We start from the raw sequence: 17,567 nt of genomic DNA on the forward strand, positions 1-17,567 counted from the left end.
AATTTTCAATCAAACACGTATTCCAATATTTAAGTCTAAGATGCTAAAATAACTTAATTTAAATTCCTCATAAACCTAAATTCACGAAATCCTAAAATGTTAATACCTCCCAAAATTCCAACTAAAACTCTGACTAAAGTATTAAACCCTAACTTATTTACTATTGAAAATCAAACTATGAGATTTAATACTGCGTAACATAATTATACCAAAACTTCTTTTTAAGTTATGCATAAAGACTATTTAACAAACTAGGTCATGATAAAATTACAATGTTATCACTAACTTTTAAATGAAGCTTTACTTAAAAATAAATTTAACTTTCCAAAATCATTTCTGCACACATGGAAAACTTACAGTTTACAAATACATATTAAAGGTTTAAAACACAATAATGAAACTTGTAACTCATAGGTAATAATGTAATTTTATTTATTTATTAGACTGACTATGCAATGGCTTTTGGAATTTTTTTTCATCAATTGAAAACATGATCAAAGGGCATAACAATAATAATTCATTTTCTATTAGGTTACAGACTTACCTATATATATAAACATATATATATATATACAACTATTTAAATCAACAACATGAAAAAAAAATAGAGAAAATGAGTGCAGCGGCGAGAGCTTACGACCAAATCGAGAGTATGCGTGGAGGGGCAAGGCACGACGGGCTGGCTGGAGGAGCTACGGTGGCCCGACTGGAGTGCAACGGAGGCATACGGCAATGGGGCTACCTATGCTAGGCGGCGAGAGCGAGAGAGAGACGCACAGTGAGAGAATGAGGAGGAGACCGAGAGGGAAGAACCACCGACCAGAAATGGCGTGAGCTTACCGGGGGACTTAAGGCTGCGTGCGGCGGACTGGGGTGACGGGAAGTCCTCGCAGGCAGTTTCGGTGGGGTCACAACACGGTGGAGGGAGATTGCAGCGGCTTGAGCGTTGCTCTGTTTTGGATAGCTAAAATAGGGGATTTTCGAAGGCTTGCAACAGAGGCTATGGGGCGTTGGGCAGCAACTTCGTGTGGCTGAGCACTGTGGTGAGGTCTGGCCAAAGATTCACAGTGGAGAGTGGATGACAGAACAACTTGGGTGGCTGACGTGTGAAGAGAAAAACATAGGCAATAAATCTAGGGTTGAGAAAAGCTTAACATATATATGAGCTATAAATGGAAAATAGATAAAAGCTAAAGAAGAGGAAGGGATGGACGTGCATGAAAGAGAAAAGATGGCGTGAACCCGTGCGACGTGAATTCTAGAAGCGTTTTCCACAGGCCTGGGCCTGGTAGCGGGCTGGGTCTCATATAATATCCTGGAGCTCTTATTCTTAGGTTGAAGATGACATTTGTTTTCTCATCCCCTCGCCTAGCCTTCTGGAAGTCCCTTTTATTCTAGACTCTATTAGTGGTAGGTAAGAAAGTTAGCTTTATGCCACTCCTACCTTGCATGTCTTACCTGCTTTCCTCCCTTGATCATTTTACTCTCTTTTCTCTCTCTCTCCTCTTTCTATTTGGCATTTGTTTTTCCTTGTCCCTTTGTTATCTCTTTCCACTTGCCTCTTGATCTTGGCCCTTTGATGAGTTGGACTTTATTTTTTTTGGGCCTACTATTTTTGCCCCCTTCAATATGTATTTCCCGACCTTATAATTTAGAAGAGATCTTGGTCAAAGTGAATCCAAGTCATCCATTTCAGTTACACTTGAAATTCCCAACTCAACAAGAATGTTTAGGCCCTTTATTAGGTTACAAACTGCTCTGTTTGTATACAAAATTCATTTCAACTAATCTCATCTAATCATTACATTTATTTAAAAATTTTATACAAAATATAATAAACAATTCAAGTTTTTTAAATTCCAAAACAATATTAATATTAAAAAATAATATTCTAATAATATTTTATTCAAATTTTAATTTTCATCTCAACTCATCTTGTCTCATGAACTCACTATCAAAACCTCTCATTTTACCATATAAAACAATTCCTTAAAGAGATCAGCATGAATGATAAAATCTCATTTAAAAGTTTCCAGACAAGAAATTATAGGACTCTATAACGTTTTTAATTGGGACGTTAAGCCATATTGTCTTGTACATATATAAAATCATTATTATTAGGTTAAACAGTTATATAGGATTCTTAATTTGTTTGTTTCTCTTAATTGGTGCATTACAATATACTTAAGTGAAATCATTGTCTTTTCGAAATCCTTCCGTTGAGAATTAAGAGGAAAGCAAAAGAAATGAAAGTACGTACAGAATTTTTGTGCAAAACGGATTTGCGCCTATGAGAACTGATGAGCTTGTAATAAATAGAAGTAGCCATATTCAAATTAGGATCATTACTTTTAGCAGAAGTGAGAAGAATAATGTCGACAAATTGCTTGCAATTGGTAACTAAGTTCTCCATTCCATAAGACTTACGTTATGTTTGAGCACTCTTAATTATCTGATTTCAAAATTTTTAATAATTTTCTTTACAAATATCCCTCAAACACAAGATAATTTTTAACTTTTTCATTTAATAATTATCTACTCATTACAAAATTTTCAAACTTTCAAATAAAACGTAAAAACAATATTTTTCCAAACTTCAAAATGAAAATAATATTAAAAAGATTATATTCAAATAATATTTTAACTTTATAATATTTTTATTCAACTTTTTTATTCCACATGCAAAGCCATTATATATATATATAGAGAGAGAAAGAGAGAGAGAGAGAAAGTTATTCTATTCTCATATTGGTGTGTAGAACAAATCATCCACATCACTAAAATAGTAGAATTTTATTTATAAAACTCAAATTTTAAAATTTATATTTCAAATCAAATTATATCATGTATCTGATATGTTGTACACACAAGCTTGAGAGAATAAGATTTTTAAGAATATATATATAGGCATACGGGGAACCACCCTTTGTCCCATTATTCTAACCAAATCTCAAAATCCTTTTGTAAAGGATGTTTTTGAAGATAAAAATAAATATTCGCTTGGCACGATATGCCTATTTTATAGTCAAAATTAATATTCATTTGGCACTATTGTGAGAAAAATCATAGATGTTAAAACATTCAAGTATGCGGTGCTCTTATGCTAAACTTTGCCAAAAACTGGTTGAAGTTAGTTTTGTGAAAAATTTGCATTTTTTGTTATGTAAACTAAGTCATTTTCTACACTATTCGTTGTAAATAATATTTAAAATAGCAAAAATAGCATTTTTGGTACTCTATTCTCAACTATATTAAAATAGAAAGTATGAAATATGAAATTTATATATAATTGATTATATGATATTTATATGCTCAGTACTTTATTTTGATATGATATTGCATCTTATAACCCTTTACCATGAGATTCTGTTTCAAATTATTTTTTAACCTACCACAAGTGTAAAATTGTGGTCTCTATTATTATGTTGGTACCAATATTTCTGTTTATAAGTGCACCCACTTTGTTTTCTGTGATATTTCTTTTGTGCACACTCACCGTGCCAAATTTAAAAGGGGAGGATTTCACTTATATTTCTGCTCGGATTGGCCGCCAAAGATAGTACAACCCTTCCATGAGGGTTAAATATAGTCTTTGTTAAGTTATTATGTTGTTTCAATTATGCTTATGCCAAAAGTCTTTTGCCTATATTATTATTGTAAATAAGTGTGACGCCCCCAACCTACACTTGGGATGTAACGGAGACTTGGAGCTGCAGGTCATGCAACACATGGTTATATACCCCTGTTCATGACAGTTACTATACAATGTATCCTAGTATACAACTACCAGTATGCAATAATCGCAGCAGAAAAAAGGGTAACTTATAAAAATTTCATGCCAAAATGAACTAAACATCCTAATAGATCAAATTAACCATAGATAGATATTGCTTACTTAAAGAGGTCCAAATAGTAAGACATAAGTTCAAACATAAAGTGGGAGATAGAATCTCATTATTATAGACACTGCATCAAGGTTTCATAAACCAAGCAAGTCAAATCATTTCTCTCATCCGCTCTATCATGTACAGAGCCATCGCTATAAACATCGATATGAAATCTAGCTTCCGGTCCAGGTTGGGCTCATTCTCAAGCATTTGAAGCCAATGGTTGGAGTTCATTACCCTCTTGTCATCGTAGGTCGGTCCCATACTAGATGAAGAATCCTCTGTAACATCCTAATCCTTTGACACCTCATCTTGGGTGCGATAGAAAAGGGTATCTTCCTCTGAGTCATACTACATGTTTACTTGTTTTGCTTACTCCTTCAAGTGTTTTGTCGCTGCATCCTAGGTATGATAGAAAAGGGTATCCTCCTCCAGTCCGTCATGTAGGATACAGTTGGTTGGGTTACGTCTCTCCTCTTAGTATGTAAGCCAGCGGGTTCGGGTTTCACCAGTCCAATTGGTAGGGTCTAGAGGTGGTCGGCATTCCTCATGTGGCAATGCTCTTCTAGTTCTAATATTTCCCTGCCTATCGTGACCCAATATGTGCATCCTATAATGCTCCAATTTTTCTCATTGGGTCCAATAAGAGTCAACCATATTATTCAACCTTCTGCACTCTTCTCTCTGTCTCCATAGCTACCTAGAAGATAAAACAAGTCGTTGCACTACTCTTTTACTTCAAGCCATATCAAGCTAAAAATAACTGATGAGGGGATAGGATTACACGTATGAGAAAAATGGATGCCATGAGTACATGTATGGATGCGGATGCTATGAGGAGTGATGTGATGTCAAACAGGTTACATCGCAAACAAGTAAGGGTACTTGGTTTTCATTTCATCTTATTTCTCCCAAGTAGCATCTTCAATGTCATGATTTCACCAAAGCACCTTCAATATAGGAATTTTTCGATTCCTAAATTCCTTTTCTTTCCAATCCTTGATTTGGAGAGGAACTTCTTCGTATGTCAAGTTGGGTTGTAACGAAATGTTGTACTTATGATTGTTGGTGACTGTTCCCCAAAGTTTTTCTTGAGGGAAGATATGTGAAATACATCGTGAATCCCTTGGAATTCAGCTGGAAGGTCCAACCTTTACGCAATTGAACCCACTCTTTCTAATATTTCATAAGGTCCCGCGTATCTTGGACTTAGTTTGCCCTTCTTTCCAAAACGGATCACCCATTTCATAGGTGATACTTTGATATAGATCCAGTCACCAACTTCAAACTCGATGCTTCTTCTTTTATGTTTGGCATAGCTCTTCTGTCTGTCCTGAGTTGCTTTCATGCTTTCCTTTTTCATCAGAATTTGTTCTCTCATTTCTTGCAGAATCTCAACACCATATACCTTTCTTTCTCCTACCTCATCCTAGTATAAGGTAAACCTGCATTTCCTTCCATACAAAGCTTCATATGGCGCCACTTGGATGGTGGCTTGGAAGCTATTATTGCAAGAAAATTCTATTAGGGGTAATTGTTTCTCCTAATCGCCTTTCCCTTTCAGAACACAAGCTCTTAGCATGTCCTCCAAAGTCTGTATTGTCCGCTCAACTTGTCCATCAGGTTGGAGATGATAAGCACTACTGAACTTCAACTTTGTGTTTATCGCGTCTTGAAGACCTTGCCAAAATTGGGAGGTAAAATGCTCATCCCTGTCTAACACGATCCTCTTAAGGATTCCATGTAAGCGAACTATTTTTGCTATGAACAATCGGGTTAACTTCTCCATAGGGTCGATATTTTTAATTGGAAAAAAATGAGCATTTTTTGTTAAGTGATCGACAATGACCCATATAGAGTTATTTCCTACTTTGGTTCTTGGCAGTCCGATTACAAGGTCTATAGAAATATCCTCTTATTTCCATTCTGGGATTGGTAATGGCTGTAATTCTCCAGTAGGTTTCTGATGCTACTACTCTACATATAGAACATTTGTTTACATAATTTGCCACATCCCTTTCCATGCCTTTCCACCAAAAATGTTGTTTCAGGTCCTTCCACATCTTCGTACTTCCCGGATGAGCAGTGTACTAAGTTTGATGTGTTTCCCTCAATATCATGTCTTTAATCATCAGTCACGATCACCTACTGATCCTGGTAGTACAATAAACCATCTTTCCCAATCGTGAATCCTTCTAGTCCTTTCCTTTCTTTCTACCTTCCACTTGATCTCTAACTATTTCCATCTACTGCATCTTTATTTCTTCTGATTCTACTGGTACAATCTCCTATATAGCATCAAAGGTTGCATCTTCATATAGACTCCCAATTAGCAAACTCCTCATGCTATGTAAAAAAGACTCATTTTCTGAGGTAGATCCAGAAGAACCTTCCATTTGTGATTTATGGCTTAGTGCATCGGCCATAACATTAGCTTTCCCATGTCAAGGCAGCTATGTCACTTAGTTCCCTTGTTAGTAACTACCTTTTGGTATCCCACTGGATACAAGCTTCTCCTTGTATTTGGCTCTCTGCAGAGTATTTGGCTCTCTGCAGGTATTGGAACCTTCAATGTCCCTTTCTCATCTATCACGTGCCATCTTGCTTCAATCTTCCGACTCACAAGATGCACACCTATTCAATCTTCCGACTCACAAGATCAACCTCCAACTTTAAGATTCAAGCCTATTCAAACTAAATATTCAAACCTACATTGTGGCAAATCATTCCCAAGGGCATGTGGTTTTACCTAGAGAGTAATTGTTCTGATACCACCCAGTGATTCCCTCAACCTATGCTTAGGATGTAATAGAGACTTAGAGCATCGGGACATGTGACACATGGTTACATACTCTCGTTCATGATAGTTAATATGTAATGCATCCTAATATGCAACTAGCAGTAAACAATAACCATAGCAGAAAAAGGCTAACTTATAAAAAAATTTATGCCAAAATGAAATAAACGTTCCAATAGATCAAATTAACCATAAATAGATACCACCTTACCTAACGATGTCCAAATAGTAAGGCATAAGTTCAGATATAAAGTGGGAGATAAAATCTCTTTATCACAGGCACTACATCAAGGTTTCGTAAATAAAGCAAATCAAATTATTTCTCTCATCCACTCTATGGTGTACAGAGCCATCACTATAAACATCAATATCAAATCCAGCTTCCGGTAGGGTTCTGGCTCATTTTCAACCATTTGACGCCAAGGGTTGGAGTTTATTACCATCTTCTTCTTCATAGGTCAGTCCTTACACAACTTCTACCATTCCAAGGGGAATGATAGTGAAATTATCATAGTGAGATTTCTTGAAATCTCAGTATGTTAAACAACCAACTTGCACAGAGATAAGATATGCATGATTAATGATAAACATGAGATGCATGCCAGATATGCCAAAAATCCGTATTTGTCTCCTATTGAGATTCCTCAACATCTTTAAGAAAAAAATTGATGCACATTTTCTTACAGATAACATTTTGTACTTTATCTTTTAAAAAAAATGTCTCATTCCTTATTCATTAGAGCCATCATTAACAGAACATAACATATGGTATTATCACGTCTCCCAATTTTACACTGTGAGTACTTGCCATAACCGTAGTACAACTCATGTTGAAACTACGTTGTCTGTAGACTCATACCTTAATGCATTGATAACATAACATTTTATCATCATAACATATGCACGAACCAGCCTTAGGTGCCATATATGACTTTGCTCTGGTATTTTTTTAAAATAATCTATTTGAATATTGTTGATAGTTTTTGTCAGTCCAAGGGTTACCACTCAATTTTTACTCACTCTAAAGTAAACAAATGAGTTCCACTAAGATAATTCTCCATCCTAACATTTGGGGTCGTGACCAAAATTTATTTTTATGCTATGCTGAAAATGCATTTCATGACATGTGCTTATGTAATATGTTTCATGTAAAAATGGCATTTTCATGTAACATGATAAAATGGTGAAAACTTCACATGTAATGTAAGCAAGTAATTAGATGCTCAATAATATATCATATGATATTTCATGCTCAAAATAACAATTATAATATGAATGCGGTATTTATACAAGAATCATAAATAATTTATCTGAGTAAGTTATAAGCTAACTTACTAAGTTTTTGGGTATTTAGGAATTTGGTATGACTATAATAGAGGTATTCTAAGTTAGGAATCATAAAGCTAAAGAATATGTTCACAATAAAATATTTTTAAAATAATATTTACAAACTGCCCCTATGTTTCCTGAAATTGCCACTTAGGCCCTAAACTTTCACTATTTATATTTTGGTCCCAAATTTCACAAATCTCATATTTTTCATGTTCTAGATCTATATATGACCTTAGAATTGCAAGACTCAACTCTTAACATGATGATAATAGGTTTTAAAGGTTTAAAACACAAACTTTAAGAAAATTAATCATGATATCACAAGATCACCTTCATACAAGTGGAAACCGAATGTGTTTAAATGATCAAGACAATATATGGACTTATAAGCCTATCATGACATATTGCTTTCCACAAATTTAAATCTTCAATCAATTATTCAAGATGTTAGCTAAGCTTAGGATAACATATCAAGACATGTCATGGCTAAAATTTTTTACCAAAACAAATTACACATGCAAGGCTCCAAATTTAACCCATATGTCCATTCCCAAGTCCAACATCATATAACTCATTCAAATCCTCTTTCTCATAGCATAATTTAAAGCCTAACATGCAAATAAATCACCTAAAAAAATATAGGGCAGTGATACTCACCAAATCATAGCTTATGGTGCTCCAAAAACAACTCACTCCATGGACTTACTCTCACACCACTCTATTCTCACTCTATTCTCACTCTAAGAGTATTTTACTCTAAAAAACACCATGGAAAAGCTTGAGGAAGATGTGTGAGGAAGTGAGAGGTGAAGTGAGGAATTTATAGGACTCAATGGAGGGGTGAGGGGTGAGGGAGTGCACGGCTTGGCTGAAGGGTGTGGAATGTGAGTGGTGAGTGTGGTCGGTGGAAGGTTTGATTGCAGATTTCAGATGTGTCATCTCTTTGCTCAGTTGAATAGTTGTCTAAATCACTTGATTACCTCATGAACAAGAGCTAGATGAAGGCTATAGGTTCAAGGGCTGAAAGACTTCAAAAGTTAGAAACAAAAATCTATGGGAAATCAAATTGATGGCCGATGGTTTTGGCTTCAAAGTTGTCCAGGTTTTTAGCATCTTTTGTCCCATCCTTGTGATTTGTTTTACTAGCATAGTAACCACTATTCAGTGGCTTTCCCAGGTGGGTAATGAGGTGTGAATGGTTTCCATATGATTTGGTTTGAACAGAAAATGAAGGAAGGTTTTGCTTGAGCAAAGGTTTCAATCGAGTGGTCTAAGTTCACCATCCTTTTGCCAATCAGTTTGTTGCTCATGGGAGGTGATTGGCCAAGCATGTAATTGAGTAATTTGAAACACTTTTTTAGGGTTAAATTGCAGAGGTGGTACCGTGTGGGGGGTGGCTCATGGGTATTCGGCTCGGTCAATTTCTCAATTCCTAAGTGGAATAGTTGAGCTTTTGCCCTAACTCTTGAAACTATTATTGGCCTTATTTTAGGTCTGAATTTAGGTGAGGTGATGAGGGTTGAATGATGTAGAAAACCCATTTGAAAACTTGTTGAAGAGCCATGGTTTCAACGGCTTGTTTTGGGTCCTACAGTTTTCACTTGTGTGTGAAATTGGCAAAGAGTGAGTCACTATTCATGAGTCACAAAGAGTGATCTAATGCAAGTGAAATTTTTTGAAATATGATAGGGTTTTTGAAGCTTGATGAAATTGGCAATCAAGGTTGTCAACAAGAATATTATTGGCTTGATGAAGGATTTTTGGGGGCATGTGGGATGGGCTTTGGAAGAAAGGAAACCCATGTTATGATGTATGTGGAGTCCAATTAGAATAGTGATAGGAATACTAAGATTGGGCTCCAAGTGTTGAATTCTCATTAGGCAAACTATTAAATCCTTTTTATGTGGGCTTAGAAGTGGACCTTTCCTTAAACCCCATGTCCAGATTTTTATTGGACCTTTCCTTGTCCTCAATAGTTCACTAGGTAGGATCTTAGTCTTGGATTTTACTAAATTGGGCATATAGCCTTAGATCTTATTAAGTTGGGCCCAATAATCTTATGTCCACTAAGTTGGACCTAATATCTTGTGTCCATCAAGTTGGGCATATAGTCTTATGTCTATTCTTAGCCCTCTTATCTTAGTAAGTTATGGCCCCTATTAAATCAGGATTAAGGCTATGGAGGAATGGTCACTGCCTAGGTCCTTAAAGGCACTCAGAGGATTCTTAGGCCTCACTGGGTATTACAAGAAGTTCATTAAAGGATATGGGAGTATTGTTGGGCCACTAACACTGTTACTAAAAAAAAATCAGTTTGAATGGACTTCTGAAGCAAGAGAGGCATTTCAAAAATTAAAGGAGGCAGTTTCTAAACCCCCTGTATTAGTTCTACCAGATTTCACTCAACCCTTTGTGATTGAGTGTGATGCCTCAAGAGTGGCAGTGGGGGCAATGCTAATGCAAAAAAAAATGGACCTATTGCTTATTTCAGTTAAGTCTTGAAAGGGAGAATTTTATCTTTGTCCACTTATGAGAAAGAATTATATGCCTTAGTAGCAGCAATTCAGAAGTGGAGGCCCTATCTATTGGGGCAGGTCTTCACTGTTAGAACAGACCACCAAAGTCTAAACTTTCTGCTTGAACAGAAGATAGGTACTCCCTTACAGCATAAATGGTGTCTAAGTTGCTTGGTTAAGATATAAGAGTGGAATATAAGAAGGGGGTGGAGAAACGTGTGGCGGATGCCCTTTCCAGAAGGGAGGAAGATATGAAGACAGATGTAGGGTTGACAATGGCAGCATTATCTGTTCCTACTGTTGAATGGTGGAAAGAAATTAAAAATGGGTACAAACAGGATCTGTATGCATCTAAGCTACTGGAACAATCCTTTCAAGGCCTGTTACCCCAGAACTTTATTGAGAAATGAGGGTTGCTGTTTTACAAGGGCGGATTATTAATTACTGGACATGGTGATTCAAAATTGAAGGTTTTACAAACCTTACACAGTGGACTCTTGGGAGGGCACTCAGGCTGCAACAAAACCTTTCACAGGGTAAAAAAAGAATTCTATTGGCCAGGAATGAGGAATGAAGTGAGAGAGTTCATAAAAAATTGTGAGGTTTGTCAAAGGATGAAAACAGAACAGGCTAAGCCAGGGGGGCTCTTACAACCTCTCCTATTCCCACTCAACCATGGCTGCACATCACCATGGATTTTGTGGAATGGTTATCTAAGTCTCAAGGATTTGATAGCATATGGGCGGTGGTGGATTGCCTAACTAAGTATGCCCATTTTACCCCCCTCACTCATCCCTTTTCAGCTAAAACTGTGGCCCAGTTGTTTGTGACACAGATTTTAAGGCTTCATGGAATGCCTCAATCAATTATCTCTGACAGAGGCAGTGTGTTTACTAGCCTATTTTGGCAAGAAATCTTCAGGATGCAAGGGATCCAGTTAGAACTCAGCACATCTTATCACCCCCAAACAGATGGCCAGAGTGAAGTGGTTAATAAATGTCTTATGAACTACCTAAGGTGCTTTGTGGGAGAAAAGCCTAAGGCTTGGGCTTACTGGATTCCTCTAGCAGAGTGGTGGTATAATACCACATACCACTCTTCTACACGAATGACACCATTTGAGGCTCTTTACTGCTATGCCCCACCAAGGTTGTTACCTTACACTCCTGGCACTACTAGAGTTGCAGCAGTTGAAGAGGAACTCAGATCAAGGGATCAAATATTACAACTACTAAAACACAACCTACAGATGGCCTAAGACAGGATGAAGAAATATGCAGACCTTAAGAGGAGGGACCATTAGTTCGAGGTAGGAGAATGGGTTTTCTTGAGACTACAACCCTACAGGCAACACTTAATGGCTAATCAATACAATCTCAAGCTATCTCCTAGGTTTTATGGGCCATATCAGATACTGAATAGGATTGGGGAGGTTGCTTACAAGTTAGAATTGCCACCTAACTCCTCTATACATCCTGTATTTCATGTTTCCCAACTAAAAAAAAAAATTAGGGCAAAACATCGATTCTCAACCTAATCTACCACCAACAGATCAAGAGGGAGCAATTAGACCAGAACCAGCACAGATTATCGAAAGGCGTTTGAGGAAGGTGAAGAACTTACCGGTGGTCAAGTTGTTGGTGCGATGGCAAGGGCAAGCCGTCGAGGACGCAACCTGGGAGCCCTACGTCGAGTTGAAGGAAACCTTCCCACACCTTGTGGGCAAGGTGTTCTAAACTGGAGGGCTTTGTCACATGCAGTGGGCTGCTCATGGGCTAGGGACGTGATGGGCGCACGCACGGAGAAAAGTAAGGAAGCAATGGAACTTGGGCTTTAGGCTCGAAAGGAATAAGCTGGAAGCACTCTATGCGTTTTATGTGTTTACTTATGCGTTTTATATTCTGTTGTTGTCAAGGTCTTGCATGACCTATTAATTTAAATAGTCTATTTTACCCTTATTTTGGACTATAGCTAGAATGCCATCTATTGGCTCATTTTCTGCAGAAATCGTTAGAAGCATTTCCTTAAAGGCGTGGGTGCCGCTGTAAGAATCATTGAAGAATATTTCTGTTGAATACAATTCCAAATCTCCTCATCTCTCTCTCTCTCACTTTCTGGAGGCTACTCCTCTCTAAGGAGCAAACTACTCTAAACCCTAATTTCTACATATTTGTTACATATTCACTAGTGTCGAAAAAGTTTCTTGAATCCGATCACCGGATTTCGACATGATAGTTACAACTGGTGCATAATATGGAGGCAACAATTATGATATGAAAAATAATTTGTACAAGTTTCAAATAGATAAGTTTTTATAAAAAATAAATACCACCTTGAAAAAATATATAATTTTTTATTTTTATTTTAGTGAGATCTATTTTTTAACAAAGGTCAGACGCGGATGGTCCGACCTCCAGACATGTTGAGCGGCTCTTCTCTTAGGCCTGCCAGCAAATGGACTTATCTAGTAGGATATTAAAATTTGTAAGTTCATATCGAAGAGGAACCGAAGGAACAGAGGTCGTCAAACTGCTGGTGTTTTCAAGAAGGAAGGTGAAGCTCAGAATCTACAGCTACGAATGAAGATTCTTTTGCGTGTAAGTTGTCGAAGAAAAGAAGGATATAGTAGGTAGATGAAGAATAATCTTTTTCTCAGTTATCAATAAAGGTTAGTTTCCAACCCTGCTAACAATAATGAAAATCAATGATGAATAAATCTTAGATGGAATTCTTGAAGATGAATTTGGGTTACTATGAAATGATAGCGTTTGACATGACAATGATGTAGGAGTGGGGGTTGGGTATTTTGTGTGTGAGACTTGCAGAGGAAACCTTAGAGGATTTTTCTTTGCTTAGTGACCACCTAAATTTAGAAAATTCATAACTTTCATTTGATGTCGTTTTTTTCTTCTTTTTTTTTTTTTTTTTTTTTTTTATTTAAATCACATAAACATGGTATTCCATTCATCACCCAAAATAGGATTTTTCTAGTAGGACATACTTATCAATTACATATGGCCCTTCTTCCATCCATATACATTCAACATCATAAGCTAAAGCTAGCTTTGCTAAGTTATGTGCTACACAATTCACTTCTTTAAATGCAAATTGAACTTTCCATAGTGGTCTCTTGACTTGCATTCTTCTGGTGTCCTAAATGAGTTGGCCATACCACAACCAGTTTTCATCAACACTGTTTGTTGCTTGGATAACAGATTTTGCATCTCCCTCAAAAGTCACATTTGAGAAACCTAAGTCATCACAAAATTCCATTGCCCTTCGTAATGCATGAGCTTCAACTACACTAGGCTAAACTACACTGTAAAAGTTCTTACATAAAGTAGTCAATATATCACCTTCTGAGTCTCTAAGGATAACTCCAAGCCCCACCTTTTTTTCTTTTGCATCTATAGCAGCATCCCAATTGGCCTTAACCTCCAGTTGCCTCAATTTTTCCCACCTTGACATACATCTCCTAGTCCCTAATGTTATGTGAGTAAGATTTAGCACATTCTGAGCTTGCTTGAATTCCTCAAATTCAGCCACTGCTGCTGTTATTAACTTATCAGGTGGCTCAAATTGGTTTTCAAATATCATAGCATTTCTTCTTATCCAAATTCTTCACATAATCATAACCACATTTTGAAGATCGTCACATGATAACTTCTCTATTAAGTTCAACCATAAATCCATAAAAATTTCCTCTATCTTTGACCATTTTTGAATAGGACTACCAATATTAGACCACATATCATTGGTAGCAGTACAACACCACAACTGATTCCTCTTCATGCAGATAAATGGGACAATTAGGTGATTCCACAAAATGGTTATCATATAACTTTCTTCTAGTAGGCAATATCTCATGAAAATCTTTCCAAATAAAGTGTTTAGCATACCCTAGTACATTTAATCCCCATATATGCTGTCACCCAATACCTCTATCAATTTGATTAGATGATTCACTTTTTATGGCTTTTTTCCTAGCCAATTTCAAGATGGTATGAACTTTTGACTGAAAACTTCCCATTTTTTGTATGCCCCTAGATCATTTTATCTTCCACACCTTGCCTACTGATTGGGATACTTAGAATAATCTCTGCCTCTTGAGGACTAAAAATTGCATCTATCACTTCCTTCTTCCAACATCCAGTATCTGATTGGACAAGCTCAACAACCTTGGAATTGTATTCTATCAACTGAATAGGTGACTGCACTTTGTGTGTAGACGTTGTTGGTATCCAAGGATCCCCCCAAATACTGATTTCCTGACTATTACCTACCCTCTACATTAAGCCAGCCTTTATTAAGTCCAGATAATGCCACATGCTTCTCCATATGAGAGATGGTCCTTGTCCAAGAGTTGCATCCAGGAGTTGACTACTTTTATAATACTTTTCCCTCATAATCTGAGTAGTCATAGAGGTGGAATCAGTCAACATCCTCCAACATTGTTTTGTAAGCAGTCATGTGTTAAAACATTCAATATCCCTAAATCCCAAACGTCCACTCTTTTTAGGTTCTCCCATCTTTGTCTAGCTTCTTCATTGAATTCTCTTCTCATTTTGCTTGTGGCCCCACTAGAATTTTGACATCCTAGCACTAATCTCCTTACAAAACTTCCTTGACAGTTTGAAAACACTCATATGAAAAGTAGGTATTGCTTGAACTACTACCTTAATCAGTATTTCATTTCCTACTTGGGACAAAAAATTATTTTTCCAACTATTTAACTTATGCCACACCTTATCCTTTATAGTTCTGAAAGTATAATACTTTGATCTCCCCACCATAGCTGGCAAACCCAAATATCTTTCATAATTACTGATAGGAGAGACACCTGTTGCTTGAATAATCTGATTTTTTGTCCTCTCATCTATATTAGAGCTGAAAGAAATACTAATTTGTTTTGAGGAATGAAGAAAAGGAGAGAAATTTTAGTCACTATACAAAATATTAACTTTTATATAGTGACCAAAAGAGATAGTCATAAGAACTAAGATCGATTTTGATCTAAGTTTCAGGTAGCTAAAATTTGGTAAGAAATCATGAAAGAAATAATGTCTTGAGATGTCTACGTGGGTATGACCTTGCTTTAAAACACAAGTTGTAGCATGAGGTTTTTATAAGCAAAAAGGTTAAACTTTTGACCATGATGAGGATAAATAGTCTCGGTCTGTATGATTTCAAAACGTTTTAAGAGTATGTCTTGTGTTAAATAGCCATAGGTTTCGATTCCTTGAAGTTTGGCTTGAGATCTTTGCAAGAAAATATGTTTGGAATTTTTGTATGATTCGCCTTGCTTGAACTGAAAGGTATATTGATGGATTTGTAAACAAAACTTGATTTGTTTCAAATGGTGGTTTCAGTTCTTCATAAGTGATATGGAGTGTAAATGTTGATATATGTATGATGATTTAGCCAATTGGAGTTTCAAAACGTTTGGAGTGCTAAGTAGAATCGATCTCTTCAAGTGCATGAGTGCATTGATCTTGTTGAAGAGTCAAGAGCCTAGCTTTGGGACTTCAGTGTTTCGGGTCCTGTATTGTTTATGCACGTGTAGTATGAGTGAGATCATGTGAGCATATATGGGCCTTGTATGAAAATATAAGGTAGGCGAGCAATCAGTAGACATTTACTCTCAATAGCTTTAGAAATATAATCTAAGGATGGTGGTTTTAAATGAGTCAAATGAGATTTTAAGAGATGCTCAAAAGAGGTCTTGGGTTGTCAAGGAATGGAGGTAGTCCATATTGAATGGTACTCTGTGTAACGACTTGAAAGGAATTTAGTAGGTGAATTCTATTGAATTTCTTTTTCACCTATTAAATTTCTTTTGACCTTAGAAAACGTTATGAAATTTTCAAAAGATTTCACGAATCAAGCAATTGATTAGAATTTAGTTAGTTAGTGTAGTTAGATCTCGAACCACTATAGTGACGAAGTTGTCTTTTTATTTAATTAAGGTAGTCTTTCTTGGACAGGACAATAGGGGTGACTACCAACGCTTAGTAGTATAAGTTTACGAAACAAATTACACCATTATATTCGTTTGAATATTTAGAATTTTATGGTGTAATAATATGTTTCCGATTTTCTAGATGAATAGTAGTCGGGATACATTTTTATTTAATTAAGGCACTTACGAGTAGAATTTCGTGAAACAAATTATACCATTAGGCTCATAAGAATATTTATGATTTTATGGTACAATAAAAAGTTTTGAGATTTTTTGGGTGAATAGTAACACTCAAGAGAGCGCTACGTGGCTATCGATTCAAACAGTTGTCAAATCACTATGTAGGATGTCCAAATCTACTTAGAATCACTAGGATTACTTTTTGGTTGGGCACATGGCACAATCCTAGTCGTTCATATGAATAGTGTTAGGACACTTGTTAGATGAAGATTGAGGTGTGATTAGGGGTGTAATCGGTCTGGTTTGGTCCGCTTTTATAAATTTTTATAATCGAAGCATTATACACTGATTTTGCAAAATTTAAGAATTGATACCGGACTGATTCATTATTGAAACTGAAACTTCCGATTTTCCGATTTCGGTCCGGTTCGATTGTTCTTGTTTTACGAATTATCTATGTTAGTAATAATATGATATTTAATACTAAACTATTATTATATTCATATTATGGTATAAGTACAATATTTTATAACAATTAACACATACTAGTATAGTATTGAATTTAACCATAGTCTATATAAGTTCTAGACTTTTTATATAAGTATATATGGTCAATTGTATAAAAATGTATTTACAAAAAAGATATATATTATAATTTATTATGTTAAAAATGTATTTATCATTGATATATATGTCAAAAGTAAGTTTATATTAATAACTTAATATTAATGTATATGTTTAATATTAATTTTATATTATAAACTTCAAATTAATATGATATATCAAATGTTATATTAAAAATTATAAAGTTATTTTATGTTGTATCATATATTATATTAATTAACAATTTAGCATATAATATATATAATATAATATAAAAAATTATAAATATATCT

This window comes from Juglans microcarpa x Juglans regia, chromosome 4D, assembly GCF_004785595.1.
Source record: "Juglans microcarpa x Juglans regia isolate MS1-56 chromosome 4D, Jm3101_v1.0, whole genome shotgun sequence".
In the NCBI taxonomy this organism is placed as follows: Eukaryota; Viridiplantae; Streptophyta; class Magnoliopsida; order Fagales; family Juglandaceae; genus Juglans; species Juglans microcarpa x Juglans regia.